The 15087-nt window shown below is 32.3% G+C and overlaps 1 long non-coding RNA gene across 2 annotated transcripts; it reads left to right on the forward strand.

Annotated features, from left to right (window-relative positions):
• The first annotated feature begins 1099 nt into the window (after nucleotides 1-1099).
• Nucleotides 1100-11165, forward strand: LOC143047871 (uncharacterized). 2 transcript variants are annotated; one of them, XR_012969683.1, is made up of 4 exons: nucleotides 1100-1183; nucleotides 1847-2263; nucleotides 4551-4719; nucleotides 10566-11165. It is a non-coding gene; the product is annotated as an uncharacterized LOC143047871 (long non-coding RNA). The 2 variants fall into 2 exon arrangements; XR_012969682.1 differs by having other exon boundaries at nucleotides 1151-1214.
• The last annotated feature ends 3922 nt before the right edge of the window (nucleotides 11166-15087 follow it).

Raw genomic sequence — 15087 nt, forward strand, 5'->3', positions numbered from 1 at the left:
GTCATCTTCGATATGAAAGAAAGCTTGAAGTGTCAAAATCGCAAAAAATATCACTTTTAGCCCTCTGTTAGAAAACAAGACAAGGAGTCAACCCAAATTCCTTTTTGGATCCCTCGTATCTTAATATCAATTAAACATTTTTTTCAAACGAGTCTAAATTGAAAACTACGTTCAACCTATGATTGCGTTGGATAAAAATCGCAATTTTTATACGTGTGCATGGAAAACAAATTTCGTTGTAGAAGGGTCTAAAAACAGCACAAACAACATTTTCCAAAAGACCAAAAAAGTGAAAAAGTATATTTAAACAAAACGCATTTGACTAACGGGTCGAACAACTGATGTTCTTTAACCTAGCGTCGTACCGACTTCATCTTTCATCATATATATATATATGAGAGCCCAGGTGGTCGTGTGGTCTAGCGGGACGGCTGCAGTGCAGGCGATTTGGTGTCACGATATCACAGTAGCATGGGTTCGAATCCCGGCGAGGGAAGAACCAAAAATTTGCGAAAGCAAATTTACAGATCTAACATTGTTGGGTTGATGTTTAGACGAGTTGTATATATATATATATATATATATATATTGAAAACATAGTTAAAAGCAAATAAATATATTATGATCCCAAAGCTTATAAATCAATCCTCTTCCGTTGTTTACATTATTATGCTAAGGAAACAACAAATTAACATATATCCGCCTAGGGTATAGAAGAGGGGACTGCATCGTGGCCCTTTGCTAGTCAAGTTTTGAAAGGAAATCTTAATTGTATGTTGATCTTGTTCTTTTAAAAGTATAACTTAGGAAACAATGTCATTATGTGTATAATTATCAGATGAGACTGCCGTAATAGGATTCACCAAGTGAACATTGAGCATTCATTTGAAACTGCATTTTGAATTAATTTTATTCAATTAAAGATCATAAAATATTAGTGTGCCCAAGTTATTTAATATGCTATAGAAAAATAAACCTATCAGTACAATTACAAACCTGTTATGTGAATTACAAAAGAATATGTAATATTTTAGTTTAAAAATTCACGCATTATACTATTTTTGAAATATAGTACACAATGTACTTATTCATTTAAGGGATATAAACTCTATTTTTAGATATGCATTTAGTTTCCTTCCAGGAAATGTTCTTTACACGTACAACAGACGCACATAACTTATCAGTGAGTAGATTTACAGCAGGTCTTAATTATGGTAGATACTTATGTTGTTAAATTCTTATATTGGTATTGTTATTCAATTTTTATTATATCGTGTGTATTGATGATTTAGTTTACACTCATGTTGATATGAACATAAATTTTATATATCTACAATCTCTGTAAACGAAAGAAATTATGATTAATATTTCTTTCTACTAAATAAGGTTTCAATGTTGTGTGTACCGATAATCAGGTTGTCTGCATGTTGATATTGTAAATTATCAGCTGGGAGTCACAAAATTAAACATTTTGTCGACTGAGCGCAGCGAACGAAATCAAAAATTCTTCATATTGTGGCGAGCAGCTGATATTTATTAATGTTGTGTTTAACATTGAAAATGCTGTTTAGTATGAAAAGAAGCGCTTTACGTAACTCTGCATAAACGACATGTCTGAAAAGGGAATTACAGCTGTTTGTTGTCTATAAGATGATCTATAAATATTACAAAAACAGCATGACTTTGAGTATGTCAATAGATTTTGCGCTTTGAAAATGTTTTCAGAAACTTTGGCGGGCTATTGTTATGATACAATCTAACATTTAAAAGTAAAAGTAGAGAACAATGCATCGTTGTATTCTGTTGGTCAACAATGTTTTACATTAGAAATAGATATTTTTTTCAGCTATCATGACAGAACCAGCCAATATATCTTTTTACAATTTTACTGCGATATATCCTCCAGAGGGATTCTGCGAATACCAGAAACTTGGTCCTTTCAATCTATTTAACATGATCCTATTCAAAGAGTTTGGAAATTTTGCTATTTGTTTGTTATCTGGTGTTTTTCTTGGGATTATCGGCATCTACAAATCTGGAAGTAATGTGTCATCATTAATCCTGTACTTGTATAGTTTGATTGTTGGGTATGGTATAATGGAAGGCATATACCATGCAACACTATGGAATGGTTTTGGACGAATAGGAGAGACTATACTCAAGTTTCAACAAAGTCTGATTATAGTATTTCTTGCAAATACTGCTGGTTTTTCTCAATTTTATGGACACCACTGCATTTTCATTACAACTATTTTGATAGCCGGTAAGTTAGCGGTTATTTATAAAAACATTTCAATCTTTCAACCACCATTTTAAGATGCTTATGTCTAAAGTTAATGCTACAAATATGCACTTATCAAAGTGTAAAGTTGCTTCTTAAATGCGCATATTTAAAGCTGAATATTGATTTTAAGCAAATGTAATTTTACAATCAAAATAAGGCAATCGTATTTAAAATTCATATACTACAATGTATGTATTCCGAATAGCCTTCCCAATGTTTTACAAGTTATAAATAGTTAATTTGACGTCATTCGTTATGAAATTTTACAGATCCCTTCACGAGTTAAATTACTGTTATGCAATAACAGTTTCATAGAGAACGACAGAGATGTTCTGATTATCGTTCACACAATTTTGTCCTCCATTTTACCAATTGTGACTTACCGAATTAGACTTATCATAGGATTTGCACTTATTCTAACAACACGATAGATGCCACATATGGAGCTGGATTTGCTTACCTTCCGGAACACCTGGTTTACTGATTTGGAAAATCACGTTAATAGCAGGCCAACAATTCTGACAATTATAAGGATATTTCATATAAAAATAAGGACATAGGGTATGATTTTCAATGAGACAACTATCCACCAAAGTTGCAATAACGTCAATTTAGGTAAATACAGACAACCGTACGGCCTTCAACAAATAGGTTACCCATACGGTAAAGTCAGCTTTGAAAGGTCTAGACATGAAAAATATGAAATGACTCAGTTGAAAACACAAACGGACTAATTCATACGAAACAATTTACGAAAAACAAATATGACACACATGCATTAACGACAACCACTGCACTACAGGCTCATGACTTTTGACAGCCACATGAATAATGTGGTAACTTGTTTTACGATTACTTGCAAATGCTTAACAAACCATCTACTTGAAAGCTGGAAGTAAAGCCGGATATTACAATGTTTATTAATTTGTTGATTCATTTCAAGTAAATCCATTTTTTCTCCTTTTTTATCATTCAAACCAAATACCTAAATGATATCTGAAGGAAACGTTACGTATACATGTCTAAGGGATGTAAAGTACCTGGTAAGTAGCCGTTAGGAAGTTAGACATACCAGATGCAATCAGTATTTGAACAAAAAATATACGAACACTATTGCCACTTTTTTTTAATTAAAAATGTGTAATTTCTTCTGACTGTATTTGACATGGCGATTTGTTTACACGTAAAAAAATCGCTAAGTGAAGAAGTTTAAAAGCATTTAAAAAACTTGTTGACAGAGATTTGTTTCATATAAATGCAAAGGGTTGGCAGCAGATGTTATTCCATTCCCGATGCCATAATTAACTCACTTGCTCAAACAAATGATACAGAACGTTTTTTGTATATTGTAAATAATTAAGTTGTGTGGTCATTGAATGCCTATTCTAAAGAGTGTATCAATGCTATTATAATTCATACTTAAAATTATTGTACAAATTATAGGTAAATTTTGTATAAATTTTGTACAAATTATTTTACAAATTACAATTTGTTCAAAAGGAAAGTGTACGAAATTTGTGTTCACATTATGATTTTAACAAAATAATTACTAGAATGTAGTGCACAACATTAATAAACTTGTAAAACCCGGGACATATAAAAAAGAAGATGTGGTATGATTGCCAATGAGACAACTATCCACAAAAGACCAACATGACACAGACATTAACAACTATAGGTCACCGTACGGCCTTCAACAATGAGCAAAGCCCATACCGCATAGTCAGCTATAAAAGGCCCCGATAAGACAATGTAAAACAATTCAAACGAGAAAACTAACGGCCTTATTTATGTAATAAAATGAACGAAATACAAATATGTAACACATAAACAAACGACAACCACTGAATTACAGGCTCCTGACTTGGGACAGACACATACATAAATAATGTGGCGGGGTTAAACATGTTAGCGGGATCCCAACCCTCCCCCTAACCTGGGACAGTGGTATAACAGTACAACATAAGAACTTATTTCTGAACTATTTCCAGCTTCAGATAGAAAACCAAATAATCAAAATCAGATAACTCTCCGTAGCAATCAAAGTTGACTAAAAAAACTTAATAGGCTTCGTATTTTTTTTTTCTAATTGCAGTCCATCTCTATCCAAACTGTATAAGTCATCTATTGCATTATTCCCTGACAATTACAAAATCACTTCTGGTTTGGTAAGAATTGGACTATTGAGCTTAAATTCATTGAATTGATATATGAACTAAATATAACTATTGTTTATTGCTCAGTTTATAACTTTCTGTTTGTTTAGGAATGTATCCAATGGTCACAGTGGTTCTAAGTTCTGCCTATAGGAATGAATGGATCGGCTGGTTGACTTTTGACGTTCTGTGGTTCTTTATACTGTCTATTTGTCTCGAAATATGGAAGGATAAAGACAGTTACAAATTTGACCAGATTGATGCATTTTTGCAGATGTGGTTAGTATAAAACAGTATAAAAATAATGACTCAACAAAAAAAAATCATCAACCTTGATAATGAAAAATAAGCGTTTGGAACTAAGTCTGTAATTTGAATGTACATTTGTACCTCAAAATATCCTTGCATTAGAAAAAGGATTCAAATCTATCACATTCTTCAAGCGGAGCACGGTTTCAACAAAATGACGTTTTTGATACTTCAATACTGCTTATATATTACCGAAAACGTTTATCAGAATAAGAAATTATATAACATGTATAAAAGTACTTCGTTTTTATGCCCAACCTACGATAGTAGAGGGGCATTATGTTTTCTGGTCGATGCGTCCGTTCGTCAGTCCATTCGGCCGTTTGTTCGCCCGTCCGTCCGTCTGTCCCGCTTCAGGTTAAAGTTTTTGGTCAAGGTAGTTTTTATTGAAGCTGAAGTCCAATCAACTTGAAACTTAGTACACATATGATATGATCTTTCTAATTTTAAAGACTTTTAACCCCAATTTCACTGTCCACTGAACATAGAAAATGAAGTGCGAGTTTAATCAGGTTAAAATTTATGGTCAAGGTAGATTTTGATGAAGTTGAAGTCCAATCAACTTGAAACTTAGTACACATGTTACCAATGGTATAATCTCTCTAATCTAAATGCAAAATTAGATTTCACGGTCCATTGAATATGAAAAATGATAGTGCGAGTGGGGCATCCGTTAACTTTGGGCACATTCTTGTTTAATGTTGATTTAACACACGGTTAGTAAATGAGTACAATGTTGACTGAAGTAAAAAAAAACACTCATTATAATAATGCCTGACTTTACAGTAATGGACATTACAAAGTCATTTGTCATTGGCAAAAAAATATCAGTTAATCTGCAATTAAGTCATTATGATCAATATTATTAGTCGAATCATAAAAGGTGATACCAGTAATTGTAAGACATTGTTGGGGTATTTTGTAATTCATACTTTAGATGATAGAAATATGTTATTATAAAAAAAGTTCAGCTACCAATTAGTTTTATAACCATAATCATAAGTTAACTCCCTACAGTTTTTATAGCTGATTGTAAACCATTTAATTGTTGTACCTTTAGTCTTGATACCTATTGCTAAGTCTTTGAGGATAAAGTGATTAGCGACACATCATCTAAATTAAGTCTATTGGAATGAAGTACTTAACTAACTCCTTATATATAAGTCTGAAATAACATCCAACAGTGTTAGAAACACTGGACACTTTTAATTTGCAAAACACTGTTTTGCAAATCAGCCGCCGCCTCTTTTAAGAAGTAAAATCACAAAAATACTAAACTCCAAGGAAAATTCAAAAAGGAAAGTCCCCAATCAAATGGCAAAATCAAAAGTTCAAACACATCTAAGAGCTAGAGTAGTGTATATAACCAAAATGAGCGGAATTACATGGCATTCAATAATTTCATTGTTTTTTATGTTATTATTATGTATATTTTGTAATTTGATTTACAAAAATATGGGATTTTCAATATCCCATGGGACAGGACAAAATCCCATATGATTGACCATTATCCCATGGTATTTTTGTTAAATCCCATATGTTTCTTTAGGTCCCATGGGATAATAGTTGTCCCATGGGATAATAGTTGTCCCATGGGATATTTGCTGTCCAATGCATCAACAAAAATCCCATAGGAATATAATTATCCCATGGGATAAAATAAAATCCTTTGGGATTCAAATTATAAATATTTTTTTTCATTTTGTCACAAACATGTTTTTAATTTGTTTATATTACAATAAAGATTATTATTATTTTGGAAAGTATAATAATATTTTAAGTAAAAAATAAGATCCTTTAACTGAAATAAGAACAAAATATTGTTTTGAAAAACTTATTTATCTGATTATGAAAAATAGAACTGTAATAATCTGTTCATATTCTGACTGAAAAAGTTGAAATAGCACGTTTAATAGTTTATTCTTTTTCTTTTCATGAGGTAAAGTTTTCTTCGTTTTAGTTGCATTGCAATACATCTGAATATGCATTTCCTTTGAATTGTATACCTCTGTGGTGTGCCTAATATTATGTTTATGTTTGCAAATTTATAAAATAAATTCTTTTCCTTTTAAATTTAAGTTTTTTTGTTTCAACTTTCTATGTACCATTATTCGGTCCACTAAATCAACTGAGTCAAGTAAATAAATTATTTCATCCACTAGAATATGCCAACATTTCTCAGACAAAACATTTTGGCGAACAGTTCTACATAAAATTGCAATCCTGGTATCTATGATAAGGTTATTCTTCAAAGATCTTTCTGTTCAGTATTAACCTGTTGAATGATGATCATGAAAGCCAACTAAAGATGTCTGACCTACAAATACATAGAACCCAACAAATTATCAATGAAGAGAAATAAAGCAATAAAATTGCTATTTAATCATGTTTATAAACATTTTGATAAATTTTCATTTGAATATTAGTTGTAAGTACTCTTATCTCAGTGCTTTGTATCTACGTTTTTTATGTCCAATGTATGGGCATATGTTTTCTGGTATGTGCGTCCGTTCGTTCATTCGTCCTTCCCGCTTCAGGTTAAAGTTTTGGTTTTTGGGTCAAGGTAGTTTTTGATGAATGTGAAATCCAATCAAATTGAAACATAGTACACATGTTCCTTATGATATGATTTTTCTAATTTTTTTTCTTGATCATATTAATTGTTTGTGTGCCTCGTTGCAGTCTTTTGAGTTAAGCCAATTGCAGCAAATGTTTACAGGTTGTTCAAATGTTTGGCTGTTATTAAAACCACTGTCCCAGGTTAGGGGCGTGTTGGGTACTCACACAATGTTTATATGTTAGTTGATATTTGATTTGAATTAGCTGTCAGTAACTGTGAGTACAAACAGATCTATGTGTTGAGTCTTTTTGTTTTATGAAAGGGAAAGAATTTTCCAGTCACATCAAATTTGTGTTTTAAGTTGCTGTTTTCTGCTTTGTTGCATTCTCATCAGTTAATAAAATGTATAATGAAAATGTGAATGTATCAAAATAACCTGACAAAAAGAGCAGAAAAAAAACCTTTTAGACTTATTTTTATAGTTTTAATATTGAACAGAAACTTACACCACCCATGCCCCATTTTGTAAGTATCTTTCCCAAGACTGGTGCCTGTTTTTCAGTGGTTGTCCACTGTTGCTATATATCATATTTGTTTTTTGTTTATTGTTTTGCGCACAAATCAGGCACTTAGCTTTCGCCTTTGAATTGTTTTACATTAGTTATTTGTTTGTTTTTATAAATTAGTCTGATATATTTGAAGTTTAAATTGATGTTTTGTTTCAAATTTTGTTTTCGGTGTCTTTTGGTATTAAATATTAAATACCAAAAGATACTAAACCCACAATTATGACAATGTTCCGTGCTGATTGACCAAAAATGAACGTACATTATGATCACACAATGCTGGATGATAAAAAAAACCTATTAATTCTTTAGGTGGAGGGATATCCTGAAAAAATATAGATTTATGTTAAAACCTATGAGTACATGTATGTTTACCCTTATATCAGAGCTTTCATTGATTTCAAATGAGAAATAATTGAGTTTCAAAAACAGTATTCTAGAATTCATAAATAAACATATATTGATACTTACATTATCTGCTTTGTTGTTTAAAATTTTATTTTTGAGCAGTTATAGAACAATATATTGCATAACATTTCAAAGGAAAAAAAGATATTCAACTTAAAAAAATCATCTTAAAACAATTAACTTACAAACAGAATTCAATGTTACATACATATTACTGTATATTTATAATTTAAATCCCATATGATTTTATTTTGCCTCTGGGATATTAAAATCCTTTGAAATAATTAAAGTCCTATGAGAATTATTTTGTCCCATGGGACTACAACTATCCCATGGAACCAAATAAATTCTATGGGATTTACCCAAAATCCGATGGGATAATGGTCAATCCCATGGGATTTTGCCCTGTCAGATGGGATATTGAAAATTCCATGTTTTTCTAAACCAAATTGCAATAATAACAGCAGAAAAGCAATGAAATTATTGAATCCCATGTAATTCCGCACATTTTGGTTACATACACGACATTGTAGCTCTAAGGAGAAACGGCGGTGGATTTGCAAATGAGTCTTTTGCAAATTAAAAATGTCCAGTGTTAAGAGTTAGATTTTTGTGACATTTATAATTTTTTGAAATACTAAGGCTTTTCTAGCTCAGGCATAGATTAATACCTTAGCTGTATTTGGCAACACTTTTATGAATTTTGGATCTCAATGCTCTTCAACTTCGTACTTTATTTGGCTTTTTCTTTTTTAACTTTTTTGGATTCGCGTCTGGCGTAAATATAAAATTTAGTCCTGGTATCTATCATGAGTTTATTTATATATTATTACATCAGTTGTTGTCCCTGAACAACGTAAATTCCAGGATGTAGTTAATATTGGTTAGCATCGTAATCTCGTTATATATAATAATATATATATATAGAGAGAGAAATATTTATCAATAGAAAGCCTGTCGAAAATATGCCGAGATCTTGCTATTGAAATTGCTAGTAACCAAACGTATGAAAATGTCGGCGTTTTACGTTTCCGCAAATTGGCATTACTTTTCCGGAAAAAAAAGATGACGTTTCCGCAAATAAATATCTTACTTTTCCGGAAAAAAATTAACTATTCCGGAAAAAATAAATTATTACTTTTCCGCAAATAATTAAGGAATACCTTTTGATCGAAAGCAAAGCCATAATAAAAAATAAATATTTATTAAGTTAAAGGTCATCATAGCATGCAAATAAAATTCATCATAAAAATGTACGCAAGCGTATGTTCAGCACTATTATAATCAGATGTATCTTGAATGATAATAGTTCATAAGTCAGTTCTGGCAGAATACTTGTACCCAACACGTCTTATAAAGTCCACAGTAGTATATTGTCCGTTTAGAAGTTTTGAATTTTGCTCTGGAAGGAAGTCCATCTTTTCCTTTTTGTATTTGCGAACAGGTGCTTTGACAGTAAGAGTTCTCATCTTTATGTAAGATGTTGTTTGCAGTTTTAGTTAAACATCTACAAAAACAAAAATGTTAGGATGGCTAGCATAAAACTGCTCGTTCAGGTGGGCATGAAAAGACTCGGCACCATTTGTCGTTCTCTTTTCCGACATTAACGTTCACAATAAATATATACAACGTTTTGGCAAAGTATGAACAAATTCTATCATTTTTAATTGTATACACTCGTACAACATTAAATCAAATATTTACATCATTTTATTCAGAGTAAAGTTAATATTTGTAAAAGTGTACATACCTGTAAACTTTATCCCCATTCTTCAAAATATTTGACGATCTATAGGAAAATCCGTCGTAGATTATGCATTTCTTTCCTCTGTTCGTTTCTGTATGTACCAGATCCATTTTGATGTGTGATCAAATGTTGAGTGTGAATACCTATTTATGTCTACGGATAAGGTGAACACTTTTAAAACAAATAATTTTCATTGGGTTTCTCAATGAAGTTTAACTAATCCCTACCAGAGTCAACTAGTTATATCTAGTATATTGTAGATATAAGATAGATCAGAACCTTGTCTTTATTAAAAAAATAAATAATAATAATTCATCGTATATATGATATTCAAATATTCAAATATTTATAATTTACAATTTACCAGGTAATTTAATTTGCGGAAAAGTAATAAATACAAATTGCGGAAACCTATACTTTAAATTTGCGGAAACGTAGTATTGGGACTTTGAAAAATCAGCGGAAATGCAATACGCCCGAAAATGTATTATAACAATTAATATCAAATAAACATTGTATAATTTCATTTTAACAGGTACGCCACAGGGTATGTCGTAATTGCATATGTGCTATGGTGGATTGATACTTTCCACTGCACTTATGTGTTGGCTCATTTGTATCTCCATGGTATATGGCACTTACTAATTGCCCTAGCATATTTCTACTTAACAACACTGATTTCCTGCCTCACAGCAAGGTTAGCAAACTGTAAACCGATCATTACGACGTATCCATCGCACAGGTTACCCTTGATTTTGTTTGTCAAATGGGAGAAAAAAAAATAGAAAATGCATAAATGTCAGAAAATGCATAAATGTCAAATTTGAAATATAAGTAAATTATGATGACATATCATTTTCTGAAGTTTCTTTTAATGGGAACTTTCGTGACAAAAATCTTACAATACAACCTCTGACTTCTTTTCAAACTGTAATGACACATAATAAGACAGTATTCACCTTTTTCTATCTCAGTTGTTTAATATACCAAGTTTTTTCATGTTGTACAGTCTTATGTTATATTATTTTGCGAAGCGTAGCTCTGATAGTGGCTTCTTTCTGTGTATTGAATTGTTTTTTGTCATCAAAATGTGAAGTTGTTTATAATGTAAATCAAATAAAAAAAATCGTTAGCATTGTAGTGTTCTTTTATTTGTGAATGGAATATGTTTAAATAAATGAGTTTAACAAAATAATTATTGCATTATTGAAAAATCACTTATGGAAACAAATAAATACTGACACAAGCGAGTTAATCGTTGTGCCTCCGCACATAAAACAACTGATAATGATTTAGACTTCATATACTCCCTTTTCAACCGTCCGAATTATTGATTTTGACTTAGAGTTGAAAAACTCTCTTAGCACAAACGTATTTTTTTAAGATATACGCAAGAAGATAACAATATTTAAGAGAGAAGAGCAACATCATGACAAAATGAACGTAGACGAGAAAACAAACAAAGTCCGAAAAAAACATAAAAGAAAACTTAAAATTGTTTGACAAAAACCTATATGAAACTCGAGTGCTGCTAAAGGTAAGCAACTCTTGAAAACCTGTAGTCATCTGATGTCATCGTTTCAAAATAAAAAGTCAAAATTTGTTTCAGCGATTAACCTCAGAACCTACACAAAAAACCGGAAGATCAGTGGGACCAGCAAATTACTTATATTTTTATACATGCGTCAGCTGTGCAAAAGCTAACAATATCATCAAGTGCCAAAATATTAACCTTCGACTTTTCTCGAAAATGTCAAGTGGCCAATATTTTTCTTTCTGTTGTAGGAGCTGTGGAAGGGGGTGGTGGTTCATTTAAAACTTTGCGGCGGGCACAGGCCAGTCTTTTCCTGCTCCCACTTTTGAGAAAATAATTTACAATACGTCTGAGCCAGTGACAACTCTACAACAGATTTATCCATCGGATCACCAGCAGTGATGTTGATACATGGCTGTGTACATTATGTATATACAACTCTTCTAAATATCAACCCAACAATGTAGATCTGTAAATCATCCATGCATCTCCATCACTGCTGGTGATCCGATGGATAAATATGTTGTAGAGTTGCCACTGGCTCAAACGTACTTATAAATATAAATATTTTCTGTGACTGTATCTTAAATTAATTTGTAGGATCCTTTACTATAGATAATTTAGCTGATCTGTAAGAATAACATCTACATGCCTTATATATCATGTACTGTAGTACGACGCTAGATCAAAATTGACGTTGAAAGGTAACACCAGACCACCGAAAGCTTCATTTTTATGAAGCCAATGTGGTCATGTGGTCTAGCGCACCGGTTACAGTGCAGGCGATTTGGTGTCACGATATCTCATCAGCATGGGTTCAAATCCCGGCTAGGGAAGAACCAAAAATTTGCAAAATCAAATTTACAGATCTAACATTGTTGGGTTGATGCTTAGACGAGTTCTCTATATATATCTATATTAGTATGTATACCTCTCTTAATCATGAAACAACTTCCGCCAATGTTCATAAAACTCTCTGACGCGGTAGGACAAGGTTAATATGTAGTTTAAATATTGCAATGAATTGCACACACATATGAGGATCTGGATGGGGTATACTGAATAGAGAATAATGAGAAGATACAAATGGGACAAAACATGAAAGAATTAAAAAAAATAGGCCAAACAATTAAGTACTAGTAATATAGAATGAAGGAGTGTTGAATTATAGAGATTAGAGAATAATGGGCTAAATTTATAAATAATAGAGAAAAACAGCTACTTGAAAATATTCAAAGAATACATAATTGAAAGACTCCCCATGCAGACCCTCAGATATGGCCTTCTATACTGTTTATCATGTTGCTCTTAGGCATTTTCTCAGGAAGTACAGTGACTGATATTACAGAATAGGAGAATCAGGGACATCTTGATGCATACATACATCCTCCGACAGACAGACAGACAGACAAATGACCACACAAACAAACCATGTCGCTCTAAATTGTCTCGATTTCGTAGGAGATATATATAAATTCAACAGAAACAATCTAAGACCTAAGAACACGCGATTCTCTAAATGAGAAAAGGGGGGCATTACCAGGGGCGGATTTAGGGGGCAGGGGGCCCGGGCTCGGCCTCCCCCCTTTTTTGGAAAAAAAATTGTTGCTTTTATGGGAATCACTGAAGCGTGACTCGAGCGGGCCCCCTCTTAGGTCAGTCAGTGGACCCCCACTTATGAAAATTTATGGAACCGCCACTGATTACGATATAACATACAAAAACTAACGGTTGTCGTTCCTTACTGCTGCTGAACACACTCACGTTCAGGAACATGAAATATTACTGGGTTAATCGTTATTTGATAAAAGTTTCAACAGAACCAACCCCCATTTTCTATACAGCATAAATTTAGAGAGAGTAGGGTTTCTCTTTGTGCCGTTGCGAGCTACATCACCAACAGTCCTAGCCTGTCATTTTTTCAATGAACTAGAGTGCGGTTAGATGACCATTACTGTTTTGCAAATTTATTTCCTCAAAAGGGTACTATGATAAACAGAAATATTGCAAAAGTTGTGTTTATTTGTAAGAAAACCCCATATTAAAGACTTATTTTATGATTAAGTCGTTGTTTTAATTTGATTGAATCTTTTTAATTTTAATCTGTGCAGATCACAACTTCAAAAAATACGGAAAAGGCCAAAAAGCCGTACAAACGTATACAATACGTATATACATTTTTTTGTAAACGATTCAGATTTTTTCAATACCTTCTCTGAGGAAATTGTGCAAATTGTGTACTATATAAGGATTTCAAACCTTTTACAGAGAGTGATAACCTCTGAAGTAAAAGCTTGTTTTGTCTCGTATTAGGTATGGTAAATAGTTTTTTGGTGTTTTGATCTAGATGTATCTATTGTTTTGTGTTTTCTACTGCTTTTAGAAAAAAGGGGGGTGGGGTACTGTGGTATAGACAATGATAATCAGCTACAAAATGAGACAGTTATATTCAATCTTTAGTAGAACGGTTGCAATTTTTTGAATCATATAACATAGAATATGAATAAAAAAAGATGCAGGGTATTATTCGTCAAAAAAACAGCAATCCAACAAAACATAATTGAACAATATGAGATTCGCTGTTCTAACTTTCTTCGATTGTCAGTTCAAAATATACACCACTTTCCGCGTGCAAGGGACCGTTGTGCAAGGGATGGAGTTTTGATTATGACGGCTTTATAGTAAAGTATTTAACAGATTATGTTATCATTCTGTTTTCGTTTAATTTGAATTGGTCTCCAAAAAAAATAGCAAGGCTGACGCATTTTACTGGACTAGCAGAAAGTATAGAACCATGCACTCAGAATTGGGACCCGGTAACAAAAGAACGTTCGAGAAAGTAGTACATATTTAAAACAAAATAGTTCCTACGGATCGGTATCGATATAAAACAAATTGTAGTATATATTTTAGTTATTAAGGTATCAAATAAAAGGTGACGGACTTGTGATCCTTGTAAAACACATATTAACTGACAATTCGGAATAAAACAAAAATTTATGAATGAATTCTAAAATTAAATGCATATTTTGCCTGTGTCTCAGATATGAAGTACCTGATTTTGATGTATCTAAAGTTCCGGCAACCAGTACGGTTTGAATTAAATGTTTGAATAACGGTATATTGATCCCGCCCCCATAAAATGTTTGGAAGTAAAATGAAAAACCTGGATAGGAATGAGGGTCAAGAAAAGGTGGAGTGCATATCCCAAGTCAGGAACCTATAACTCAGTGGTTGTCGTTTGTTGCTGTGTATCATATTTGTTTTTCATTCATTCTTTGTACATATATCGGGCCGTTATATTTCTCGTTTGAATTATTTTCATATGTCATTACGGAGCCTTTCATAGCTGACTATATATATGCGGCAAGGGTTTTGTTCATTGTTGAAGCTTGTACGGCGACCTATAGTTGTAAGCTTCTATGTCAGTTGTTCTCTGGTGGAGAGTTGTCTCATTGGCAATCAGACCAAATCTTCTTATTATCATGTATACCTCTCTTTATCATGAAACAACTTCCGCCAA

Source organism: Mytilus galloprovincialis, chromosome 10 (genome assembly GCF_965363235.1).
Source record: "Mytilus galloprovincialis chromosome 10, xbMytGall1.hap1.1, whole genome shotgun sequence".
NCBI classification, from domain to species: Eukaryota; Metazoa; Mollusca; class Bivalvia; order Mytilida; family Mytilidae; genus Mytilus; species Mytilus galloprovincialis.